General features: G+C 35.7%; 1 protein-coding gene across 1 annotated transcript in view; it reads right to left on the reverse strand.

Moving 5' to 3' along the window:
* The window catches only part of CARD11 (caspase recruitment domain family member 11), a 115,690-nt gene that overhangs the window by 92,219 nt on the left and 10,060 nt on the right, over positions 1 to 13,411 (reverse strand). The gene's annotated exons all lie outside the window — the stretch shown is intronic.

Raw genomic sequence — 13,411 nt, forward strand, 5'->3', positions numbered from 1 at the left:
ATAAGTATGCATATAAAATGTGCAAATTCCTTCAATTTTAAAAAAGCACTTCCCCAATAAAATGTTGTGAACCTCTCATTAGTCTCATTTGTGACTTTTCATGACAACGCATGGAAATAATTTCTACAATGAATCATTTGCTACATAAACTCATTGCTACAAGAAATCTGAGGCCACAATTTAAGTAGAATTCAAATAAAGGATCAAACATTTACACAGAAACACCCATAATTACATCAGATAGAATAAAGCTAATTATCAGGGATACAAGCCCACATGCTTCAGACTTTAAGCCAACTTTGTATCTGTTAACACAAACACCTTGTGGGTGGGGTTTTTTTTTCTACCCGTCACCAATATGTTTTATACTTGTAAATGTCAGATAGGATACAGTCTTAAACAAACAAGCAGTTTGATCTGTCACGGCAATTCTTAGCTTCTTAAAAATGTAGAAGAGATTTTGCAATATTCACTGTGAAAGCCCAAATCAACTGGAATCTTGTAGTAGCACAGTAATAATTTTTATTTTAAATGAATGTGCAATAGCATCAACAGTGTTAATAATAATCTGATTTTTTTTATTACTGAACATGACAGTTGTGTGCAATACATTTAATTCACTTTCACTTTGTTGGCACCTAAAATGTAATCATCATGTTAGCACACAAAACTTTTTATATGACATTCATTAAATGTTCTTTAGTATATTGTTTTTTGAACAACATGTATATTTTAATAATGCTAAGTGAAAAATTTATAGGAAGCCTTTTTGCATCTTTTCAAGCATGAAACTGCCTTACTACAGAAGAAGGACTATTCTGCAGAAGTGCATAATTCTATGACGGCTCCAGAATTACGCAGGTAACAGTGCACTGTACAAACACAAAAGAAAAAAGAGGCACATTCTACCTTATGTTCATATACTCCACAGATTTTTTCATTAAACTAAAAAATTCCTTGATGTCTGCCTGTCTCCCTCCTCCCCTCCTTCATACACAATGGCACAAACATGATTTCACACACACACAGTTTCTCGAGCTATAAACTTTTTCCACCTGCAAAGTAAATTACAAATTATAGTCCCTGCAGGCTAACCACTGATAGTCTCTTAATGCACATGGCCAATAACAATATATAGTTCCATGGCTAAATGGTAAGCCTATAATTTAATCATAGGGTCCTGCTGCCATTTATAAATTGCTCCAGCTTTTGTGATGTCAGCATCGCACCTTCTGTTGAAACATGGAATGGTATTCAGACATAAAACTTGTATTATTCTACAGGTACAAGGACTGTAAGGCAGTATCCACATAAATGTTAACCCAAAGGGAATATATTCTTTCTGGTCAGAGTTGCTGATGCAGCTCACCAGGTTGAGACATGTTTCTTGAAAGAGGGAACGGCAGGTAGACTTACCTTATACTTAAAGGCTAAGACCTAACAGAAACTAGACAAAATACATCTTAGATCAAAGGTCACCTTTCTCTTATTGGCCTTGCAAGATCTTGTATTTTGTACTGGGAGAAAAGGGTGTCTCAATTCTAGCAAGCCTTGTAGTGTAAGCCAGCACCTTTCCCATGAAGCAGTGTTTTCCTGTGGCACATTTAATTTTTGTATCTGGCATAAAATTACAGTTGAAAAACCATATGCCCACAAGTTCAGGGAAAGCCTAAAGGAAACCAATGGAAAAGAATTAGGTCAACAAGGAAAAGAAGAAAAACAGTGAAAAAAGGGGGGTGGGGGAAGAAGAAAATTTATTTCTACTGCTGTGGATATTTTTTCCATAAGAAGTTCTCAAACAGTCAAAGTTCAGCAAGTGTGATGTGCTGTATTATGCATGTAACATCAGCCTCCTTGCAAATACATCGTGGTATTGCCAACTGACACCATAGGACTACTATGGAGGGTGGAGATTTCAAAAGTCTTTCTGAAAAAGACTGTACTGTGGGTTTTTTTAATAAACATTAGGTTTGCTAGACTACTACCATAATAATCATTCTTCTAATGGGGAACCTCTAGTGAGAGGATTTATAGGTTCTTGCTATGTGAACAACACTACTTAGTCTTTTAACAGTTAGAGGAGATGAAAAAGATGGCACTTGGCACAGTTTGATAGTTTCACTGTTTTCTTTATTCAGGAGTTCGCACTGACACCCTACTGCTCTTCAGGGAATTGTTTTCCAGGTCAATTCCAACATAACACTTCAACAGCAGCAGAATTAGCATCATCTGTCTCTCACCCTCCCTTTCTCAATGACCTTGGACACTTACGATAGAATCTGCAAAATCTATAGAAAGGGGGACTACACTGAGAACTGTGATCCCCAGAGCTTTAAAGAAAGTTTCCCTGAATATGAACTGATTCTTACTTCAGGTTAATAACCAAGGAGAATGCATGATGAATGGATATTATGACTCTTGCAATTGAGAAACTGAAGCATAACTCAAAAAAAAAAAAAAAAATCAGGTTAACTCCATGTGGCTAGCATTGTGGCAGGAACAATGGGAACCACAGCCTCATCCTAGATAAAGTATCTCTGAAGGGAAAAGCATTAGTCAAACTACACCCAGCTCCATTCATCTCGGCTGTCTTTGAGGGGACTGAACAGCTGACCCACCATTTGACCTACTGAATTGTAATTGGAAATACATATCTCTACTTAATTTTCTGTAGGGATATCTATTCGAGGGTCTCATATTTGGGCCTAAATCTGAAAACAGTCAGGATACACATTCTGCATTTAAATATCTCAGGTATTCCACACAAGTAGAATAAATTTGTGCCTAAATTAAGATACTGATTCTAAACAGCTTAGACCTCACTCTCACTGCCTGCCACGTGGGTGCAAAAAGGATTCTAAAATGCCACTACCAGGATTCCATTGGATTCTACTGAATATCTCTCTCTCAGTATATATATTTACTCGACAAAGGCATGAATGACTACAAAAACAAAAGGCAAGAATGAATCTGCAGAATTAGTTTAGTTATTATTATCTGCAAATATTGTTCTGCTGCAATTTTTGTGTTCTTCAGAAATTACTCCATTCCTACATATGCTTATACATACATAGTTGATAGAAACATAGGAGAGGAAAGCTTTGTTTATTGAAATGAATCTTATTTTGAAGCAGACTCATAAGGTAGAAGTCCTATTTCTAGCATATATCAGTGACACAACTTGCTGTGTTTCACAGGTTCATCAACATACATTAAAGGTCTTTCACCTTTATGTCTAAAGCACTCACAGAATCATAAAATATCGCAAGTTGGAAGGGACCCATAAGGATCACCAAGTTCAACTCCCTGCTCCTCGCAGGACTACCTAAAACTAAACCACATGACTAAGACCATCATCCAGACACTCCTTGAACTCTGACATCATTCCTCTCTTTGCTTCACAGCTGTGTTTTTTGCTTTGTCTGAACTAGTATTTTTATTTTCTTCCAGGCCAATGCAGAAACAAGTCAAACCCCATTGCTTCCATTCTAATCTAATGCCAGCTGTTTTCATGTAGACTGGCTGTCAGCCAGCCTTATGATGGATTCTTCTGTGGTTTGTATGAACAGAGGTCACAGACTGAAGTCCTGGGGAGCACAACAACATACTTCAATATATGCTTAATAATATAGCTCCAAGATAATTGAGCAAGCATTTCTCTTTCAAAGTTCCTCCAAGACCATAAAGGTGAGTTGGTCTCAGTATAAATTCTGAGGTTCTAACAGGAATGGTTAGGTTTAGGTTTTCCTCAATTTAGGGAGCTATGCTGAACTTGTGATGCCTGTGTTTGTTAGTACTAAAATCCCTCCATTACTCTCTTTAAGTATATGGAAAAGATTCTTTAAGTCTCTGATGATTACAACACTTCTTAATAATGCTTTCTCTTGCTGCTTCTTTTCTGATTTAATCTTTTTGCCCCAAAATGTCTTTCTGAAGGATGCAGAATGAACAATGGAAACATCATTCAATCCAGCTTGCATAAAAAGATTATTTGACTTTGTACCACTGACACTTTAACAGGTTGATGTCACTAAAATTAATAAATTCCATCCAACAGTTGGATCCTAGCCACAGAAAAGTGTTATGAAAGTGAATGATATAGCATATGTCATTCATATATCAGGGTAGGAAGAATCATTGTTTTCCACTCTACAGAATGCCCAAGTCTAATCAGATAACATGAGACTTTCTATTCTGGGAAGGACATCAGACTATCAGGAGATTTTCAGTGCATGAGAAAACTGGACAACATGGTCAAAACAGGGAACTTATCTATGTCTATAATTTTATAAGAAGTATGTTTATAAGCATGTTCTCTTTCTCCATAAATACCTTCAACCTGCTTTTCACACAAACTTAGGAAGCCAAGCATTGCCTTAGTTATACAAATACACAGTTCACCCGTTTTGTTTCCTTGATTAGCTGAGGTCAGTGGGAACACAAGGATAAACTAGGTTAAAACTAAGCCTTAAAAATTATGTTAGACTCCATCCTTATGCATAAAAAAAGCATAAGGAGTAACTACCTCTTGGGAAATTATTATCATAATATACACTTTCAAAAAATACAGCTGAAATGGGCATGTAGATTATTTTCTATAGCTGGACTTTTCAGACTTCAATAGTATATAAACCCACTAAATATCATCAAGTTTGCTCTACTTCCTAATGTATGGAGTCATTCCATTCTACCACATCAGAGCCATTTAAAATATACATACTATATTATTGTGCTTGGCCATTTTTGTGTCAGTAAATTATTTACAAGTAAGATGATCGTAAACACCAAATTATGGCCAGAAGAACAGGTAAGTCATCTGAGTTGCATACAAACACTACTTTATATGCTGAGTTTATGCAACATATCTGCTTTTCCCTATAGTAACACACAGGAGGGTTAGAGGAGAGATACCTGGTGTTTGCTTACTGTACAAAGAACTCAACTGTATCAGCTGAAGGAGCTGCTTAAGCTTCACTGGTGAAAGCAATAAAATCATTTTACATCAGAAGGCCAAAACATTCAAGCAGTCAAAATTCTGGGGTTTTTTTGTTTGTTTGTGTTTTTTTAAACTGGGAAAAAATGTTCATGCTTGATGATCCTGAATGTCTTCCATGTCTTTGCAATGAAATCACCCAAAGATATAAATAAACTATTCTAAATAAAGTTCAGACTGACTGCAGCATTAGATATGTCTACTAATGTATGTGACTGTCAGCCAAAATAAATTAACCTCCAATAGAAGTCATTTTCATAAAATTAATTATTCCAATGTCAGCTAAAAGAGACAGGTGCACTCTCACTATTCCTTCACCTAGACTTTTCAATGAACTTCTCAAAGAGGCTGCAGTTAGAAAACCTAAAGAATAGATCAATATTTGAAGATTTTCTTTTGTTGGTCTTTCTAGGCTGTGAGGTTTTGTTTGGGTTTTTTTTGTTTTGTTTTCAGTAAACTAAAGGATCTAGCAAGAAAAATAAAGGATATGGAGCAATTTACATATAGTACAATTTGCTATAAAAATATAAGAGGAAACTCAATGATGGAATGAACAACATTAAGACTCATGGACTAGAACATGTAACTGAGATATTGGCAAGCACCCATTACTCACCTCAGGGATTTGGCTTTTGCCACTCTTTTGAAAATTTGCCCAAATTTAGTTGCTGTAAATCTTTGAAAAATGAGCTTGCATAGCTCACTGGAGACTTTGATTTTAGCTGCCAATGCCTGCAAGATTCTCAATCTACACTAAGAATAGAATAGTTCAGTTGGAAGGGACCTACAATGATCATCTAGTCCAACTGACACATTAAACACACTACAGTCAAACCTAATTGGACTTCCCAATGCAGTTGCAGCTCTTGGCTGCTATGAACTGCCTGCTTCTAAGTTCAGGCATAAATGCTTATTCAGAGCTTGCATGGGAATTTCTGCATACCAAGTTACTGTGCTATCCAGACATACTCTAAGCAAATATGACCACTCCACTGCACCGACTGGAGCATGAAGCCCATGGGAAAAAAACAGCAGGCATGTAGCTGAAGTCTGTATTTTGTAAAGCATGGAGCAAACATATGGATAACTATTAATTATAGAGAAGCAGGTCACAGTTTCATAGTTAGTTAGGATGGAGTTGTATTTTGCACTTGTAATAAAAAAAAAGGTGAATTGGAAAATTTGCAAGGAAGGCCATTTGTTATTTTCTGAGGTAAAATTGATTAAAACAGATTAAAAATTGAGTTCCACAATACAATGTAACTTAGACTGTACCTGCCTATTGCTAAATTGCAGGTAAAGCTCCAAACATTTAAAGAGGAATTTTAAACATAATGTCCAGCATTATAAATCTCCACATTAATAACAGTACAGATCAGACCCAAATGAAATCCAAACAATTTAAGACCTGGACATGTATTGTTAAGGCATCAAAACAGTCTTAACTGTGTTGCTGCAGCAGTGATAGAATGCTGCAGGAGACAGCCAAGAACCACACTTAAGTACCTGAGCTGGTCCAATCCAAGCTAAAACAACCACATGGAGCAATGTAGCACTGGAAGAGACCATTTCAGGTTCTCAGCTACTTCTTCCAGAGTTTTCCTGGCCTTTCCTGCTATACTGGGGGTCTCTGTTCCTCATTCAATTTCATGCTGTAGGCGTGCCCTGAAACCGAAGAAAGTATATTTGAAAAAGAAAAAAGAAAAAAAGTATGCTTACAACTCAGATTTATCTAAACTAGTCCTACAAAAATATTTTCGTTGTAATTATGTACTTAACACAGAGGTTTTTAACTTTTTTTTTTTTAATAGGGTGACAATGCTGTTTCCTTGCTACATACCACTCTGAAGTAGGCTGCAAAACTCTAGATACATTTTCTTCTTTGTTGGCATTCTTAAGTTTCACTGACAGACTATTCAGTCCTCTAACTCTGCTTTCGTGCCTCGTAGATCAACTTAAGCCCCAATATACTAATGTAATTTTCTGGGTCTTTAATTCTTGTTTTTGGAATAACTATTACATTTTCCTGACATAAATATGTACCTTTGTGTGCATTTTGAGGATGCTAATACGTATTCTCAAACTTATTTCCTTTCTGGCTTAGTGTTTTGTATGGGGGGGGTAACAAAAATTGCTTGATTAACATAATGACAGTTTGCAAGGGATCGCTATAAGCTGGTTGTGAAGAGGTTTGGCCTAAGAGGAATTTGTATATAGGAACATACATTAAACATATGGGTAGGGAAAAATCATAATGCTCTAGGCAAGGCTTTGCTATGGAATAAAGATCCATCTCCTTCTGCACAGAAATACAATAGTTTCCTAACATCACAACATTCCAAGAGAGAATTGGAGCATATACTATTCAATTTTACAAAACTGTTGAATTGTGCACTTGAGACAGTAAATATGGACAGCATGATAGACAGACTTTTTATTCCAGCAAAATTATTTTGTGTTGATATTCTTTGTTCATGATGCATCCAAATAGCTGCCCTGGAGCAAGACCCCAGTGCAATCAAGCTGTCAGGTTTAACATAGATATTCTATGAAAATAACTTTAATAAATAAATTAAAGATCATGGCTACTTGCAAAGTAGGCTATTCACTATTTTACAGGCAGTTCAGGCATTTTTTATCTCTAAAATAGCAGGTTGCCATCAGATATTTACAGAGTTAGTTTCATCACGAGTAGGATAAACAAAACAATGTTCCCCAACATTTAAATCCCTTTCCTATCTAGGTCTTAACAAATTCAAGGCAGAACAAACTAGTTGTAGTGTCAGTGTACTAGATGAAGTACGAGTCCTGTCAATTTGTTGGACTAAACCACTCCATTCAAACAGACCTCAGAACACAGCTTCAGGTTTACTTCATGCACCTGTCTGCTTTATTGTTTAGAGAATAAAAAAAGTTTTTGGGAAATTAATATCTGACTTAGCAAAGCATAAGTTGCAGGCCACAAAAATATTATTTCCTTATTTTAAAGCATTTACATGCTCTTAATTAATTTGCATCCCAAGGGATTAAGAATTTTTTAAAGAAATAGTCCCTCAACCTCTTCATGTGCTGGATTCTGCTGTTTTTCTGCCTGAGCTGATACAACTTACTTGGGAATAAAATGTTATTTACAAAAAGAATATTTTTATTTCTTGGTTGCTATAATTTTGAAGCAACAAATATACAGCTGTATTGTATTTCTCTGGGTACTAAAAGGAGAACAAAGACCTGAATTGTAAACAGTATGTGAGAACACCAAATATTTTGGTTTTGTTGTTTTTATAGGTGGGAAAATAGAGAGAGCGAATAGCAGTAAAGTTTGTTTTCTAGAGCAAAACATAGAAGTCGGCTTCCCAAAGCACTTGCCTTTCTCAGAGAAACAAGGAAATCGGAGCAATAGCCTGCCACATCCCGCTGGTTCAATGGACAGCAATAGTAGAGAGCTTTCAGTCATTTGGATGTTGTTATGGGAACTACAAAATTAGAGATCTGACAATTGCAGGTATCAGGAAAAAAATGCTATGTTTCTCCAAATTCATTTTGGTTGGTCAATCTTCTCAACACTAAAAATCAATAGGTACTTGATACAGAAGTCACATCCATTCCTTTCCATGTGCTGCAAACCATGGCTTATATTTGATAATAAAGGCTAATATAAAACCTTATTTCCTCTTCTGTGTGATACCGTCAAAACATTTTAATTCTAGGCTTGAACACAGCTTGCTAAATAACCTGCATTTGTTTTTTCTTGTTCTGAGATTAGAATAGTCTATGTCAAAATGATACTCTAGCAATTAAGTCATTACTCAACATCAATAAGATTGCAAGAATCAGATCCTTACTATGTCTATTTGAGGCATGAATTTTAATGAAGGGGAATAAAAGAAGCAACAGTTCAACAAAACTGCTGAACACATAGTTAACTTTAAACTTGTTCTTAATTACTGTGTGGCACATAGGCCACCAAAAATATAAGCAAGTCTTATTCTGCAATAATATCCAGTTAACAAATGAGTGGCCTATACAAATCAAATTACAGCAAGAGGCAGTCATAGTAAAACACAGGCAATACAGAGTTTAATTAAAGCAAGTCTCTAATGATGTCATCAGTAAACCACAGTTTGTGCTTTGTAAATAGCAATTACTCCAGAACTGCAGAATTATTAACTTAATCCTATTTAACTGCTCCTCAGTATAAAGCCTTCCTGTTTAAGTTGTGTGTTACAGTCCATCATGATTTTAAACAGCATAAACATAATAGGGTTAATATAGCTGAGTGTCAATACATAATAAGGTTTTAACTTTGACATTTGTATTGAAGGAAGAGTGCACCTGAAGAATGACAAATTGTTACCTTATGGACTGCCATTAAGGGGTTCTTATTAAACACAAAATCTAAACTAAAGACTATATTCACAAAAGAGTTATAGTTATTGCAGTGCTCATCTCAAGCTTTAATTTTGAGAAACCAGTAGAATCCATAACTGCATGCTAGGTGCTTTAACTATTTATACAATGCACAGAAGAAAATCAAGCACCTCAACATGGAATTTTGAACAGCCAACCAGCTGAGAAGGTAACCACCAAAGCTAGCCAGTTGAAAATATTAAAGAAAGATGCATGTCTTAAGCTACATTTCTTTCCAGGTTTTAGACTTCTAATTGCAGATTCTCGAATATGCTTATCTTGGTTTAGGATTGGTAGCCTACAATATTTCCCAAGCTTAACTGCTATTCCTTTTAAAAAAGGGAACAAATGACCCTGCTTTTTTTTTTTTTAGAAGAACAAAGTCTTGTAAAAATCTGTCAATGCAATGCAACAGGAGCGGACCAACAAAATGAAACAACTGGTGCTGAGGACCCAACATTTATGCATGTTACACAGGGATTTACTTCAGACTTGTTCTTGTCTGATCCCATGAACTGAACACTTGAGCATCTCTCCGTTTAGTTTTATCTGAAATAAATCCAGTTCACATGAACTAAGACTATTCCATTACGCAAAACACATGCTAAATATGGACAGCTGGTAGATTCACTTCAAAAGCCCACTCCTGATTCAAGTTCAAATGCTACTGGACTTAGATACCAATGCCACCACAAACTAATGGGTGAAACATCTACAGAAGGATTAGCCTGAAGAATTCCAAAGCTTTTAAGTTTCCAGGAGTTTTTAGGGGTGGCATTTTAATTTGCTGTTGAAGCTGCTCAACTTTATAAGAAAGAATCAACTATGTCAGAGAGAAAGCGCAAAAAGGAGCATGGTTCTACAACTTCGTTACAGAATTTGGCACTAATTGAATTCCAACTTCTGCTCCAAGGAATTTTTATGAATTTCATTCAATGGATATTTAAATGTAAGAAGCAGCCTTTGGAGGTTTCAAATTGCCCCTTCTGAGAAGAGACAGCAAAAGAAAGATCCTGATGAAGATCAGGTGTGCCTACTTCTGGGCATATGTAAAAAAGACTACTTTAAAATGCTTTGCAAATCTTACTTTTGAAACCTCGTGCACATTAAGTGAAACTTTTGAAGAACACACTTCCGAACTGGGGCATCCAATGTTTGCCCAATTTCCTTTTAGGCATTCCTTCTGGGGAATTGGGCCAAAAACATAGCTATAAAGCATGGAGGCAGGAAAACAAGTCCATGTGGAATTTTTTAGCTTGGAGGCCTACAAGTATCTGAAGCTATGTTCTTTAGTTGCTTCATGTTTGTACATATTTATGTCTCCTCTTTTAGCTGCATGACTTCTTAGAAAGTAACAGAGCACGAACTGCCTTTTCATCACACCATTTTTACATTGGTGAGACTCCACTGAATTTAGTAAAATTCTGTTGGAAAATAAAATGGAGAATAAGGTCCACAGGGTAAAATTGTGGGCCAGCTGTTTTGAACGAGTTTTCCAGAACACTTTAAATCCCTATAAATTGCATGAGAGAACTTAAATTCAATCATACATGAAAATTAAATAGAAGCCAGTTTCTCCTACTCTGGTCACATTGTAAATATAGAGCAACTGATTTCACAGGGACTAGTTGTAAAAGGAACAACTCAAAGCACACAGAACAGCAGAGTTCTTATTAATTGCTATTACCCTTAAAACAGTATTGATTCCAAATGTTTAAATGCATTGAGGCACAACTATGGATGAAAACTTGTTGATGCTTTATACATGTGTGAACATGTGTACAAGCTTTACGCTTTGCTAATTTTGTGTCTAATTAATGCAAAACTAGCAAACCCATATTTTATAATTAAAATTCTTTGTCATTAGAGGCACACTGCTAAAACACTTCACAAGTATGTCCGATTTCATCTGTAAAGAATGACAGACTATAAACAGCACATTAAGCAATCTGAAAATCATTTGGGAGAAAAACTCAAAACTTAATTACAGAGTTCAAGTTATTGAAATTGCTCATGCCAGCGTTTAAAAAAACCCAAACCAACAAAACCCAAACCAAACAACCACAAAAAACTCGAAACTCTCCAACAGAAATTATTGACCCATTCTTGTAAAGCTAATCTAGGAAATACAATTTGTCTTGAGGCTTTTCTTAAGAAAGTAATAATTTAAAACTGTGCTGGTCCCAAATAAGTAAGGCTCCAAGACAGTTTTGATCCATTGATGAATTCTTCCTAATATGTTCCCTGAGGTACAGTTTTCCTAAATCTATTAGACATTTACAGTCTTCCAGGATGTGCTGCCTGAGATGTTCTATCACACTGTATTAACTTGACAAGGTAATGCACCACTATCTTTTATTTTCATAGAAAGAAATGTTTGACCTTGGAACTACTAACAACAGTTTATTATCCCTAACCTTACTAGAGGGACATTCTGATATATTACTACAAATTATTATACTAGACATAAGATACACACAGATGTATGTAGAAAGTTACAGGGGGGTTTATCCAGGGCAAGATCACGGATCTACTAAAAATCACAATATTGTTTCTACCTAATACCCCATTCTCTAAAGAAAAGCAAAACAAAGCAGAAGCACTCCATAATGATCTAGCCATTTATAAAACACAGTTAACAGAAGAAAAAACAATTCCCATTTGTTGCTTAGTGGTTTCTCTACACCGTCCCTATCAGCATGGAAACAAGGTACTAACTCCTCTTGCAATCATAAGAACCCTAGGTACAATTATTCTTCTTCCAGTATACACGCTTACACATCTGTGGTGATACACTCTAGGCCCTCCCCCCTTATTCCACAACAGCCTCTGGAAGAGTACCCCTAGTATTATTGCATTGATAAAAAGATCACAGCTACACTGGGCACAGTTGTAAACCCTCCCATGCAACAGATTTTGTGAGCTTATGCATCACAGTAAGGTTCCAGGAATAAGAGTTATTTGTGCATTAATCTTCATCTTAATAACCCCTTTGCTTCAAATGAATTAGCTATACTTAGCTGTGTCATAAGGCAATATACTGCAATGTGCTAGAAGGAAAGCTTCTCTTCCATTTTTCTTTTTCAGAATTACTCTCCACCTAAATGTTTATCAGGGAGCCAAGGCAAAGTGTAACTAGTCAGCACAGGAGTACGACCAAAACAAGGGTTCTTTTTTACCCCTTTGATGTTCTTCTAGGGACATATTTATGTATATTACTTAAAAATATATATTAAAGTAACTAAAAATAGAATAATGTAAAATGCTTTGTAATTTAAAAAATTTATATCTGCCATATTTTAAGCAGCAATTTGAGATGTATTGTTCTTTCTTTTTTTCAGAGTTTTTATAATCACCTATGCTACAGCATTTTTTAGGATCCCTTTTAATGAGTTTTTCTTGAAATAATGAACGCTAAGTGACTGTAAGCCCCTGCAACTTGTTAGAGAGATCAACCAATAACAGTAAGCAAGGTACAATGTCTCCAACCACAGCACCAAGTTCTGCTCTAGGTGACATTCATTGAAACTAGGGGTGTCTGCTTAAATTAAATCCTGCAGAGATATTAATCTGCTGGAACTTAAGCATGTATATATTACTGCTGTAATACATAGGGTTTGTCCCTTGCCTGAAGTTGAGTATATGTACTAATTCCTTGCAGTATTAAGGCTTTATTTTGGATTTATATCATTATGACAATGGGCAGAATTAGTCTCAATATTATTTAGAACAGATGTATATAGTGAAAGTAGAAAGGCCACATCTCACTCCCCAAGACTTCAAACACCCATAGCAAGATTCAGACTCCATCCAAATGATTAACGCTACTCATTTTGTAAAAAAATTAATTATGACTGAATGAAAGAACTCTCTGAACATATGGTTTTCAGATTTGCCAACATCCAAGGCCAATTTATTTTTTATTAATCTGTGTTTGTAAGATGTCTTAGACATTGCGTAAATCTCCTTTTGAAAGGCTGAAGTCAAGAATCGAGAAAGAAAAAGCAAGAT

This window comes from Haliaeetus albicilla, chromosome 22 (genome assembly GCF_947461875.1).
Source record: "Haliaeetus albicilla chromosome 22, bHalAlb1.1, whole genome shotgun sequence".
NCBI lineage: Eukaryota > Metazoa > Chordata > Aves > Accipitriformes > Accipitridae > Haliaeetus > Haliaeetus albicilla.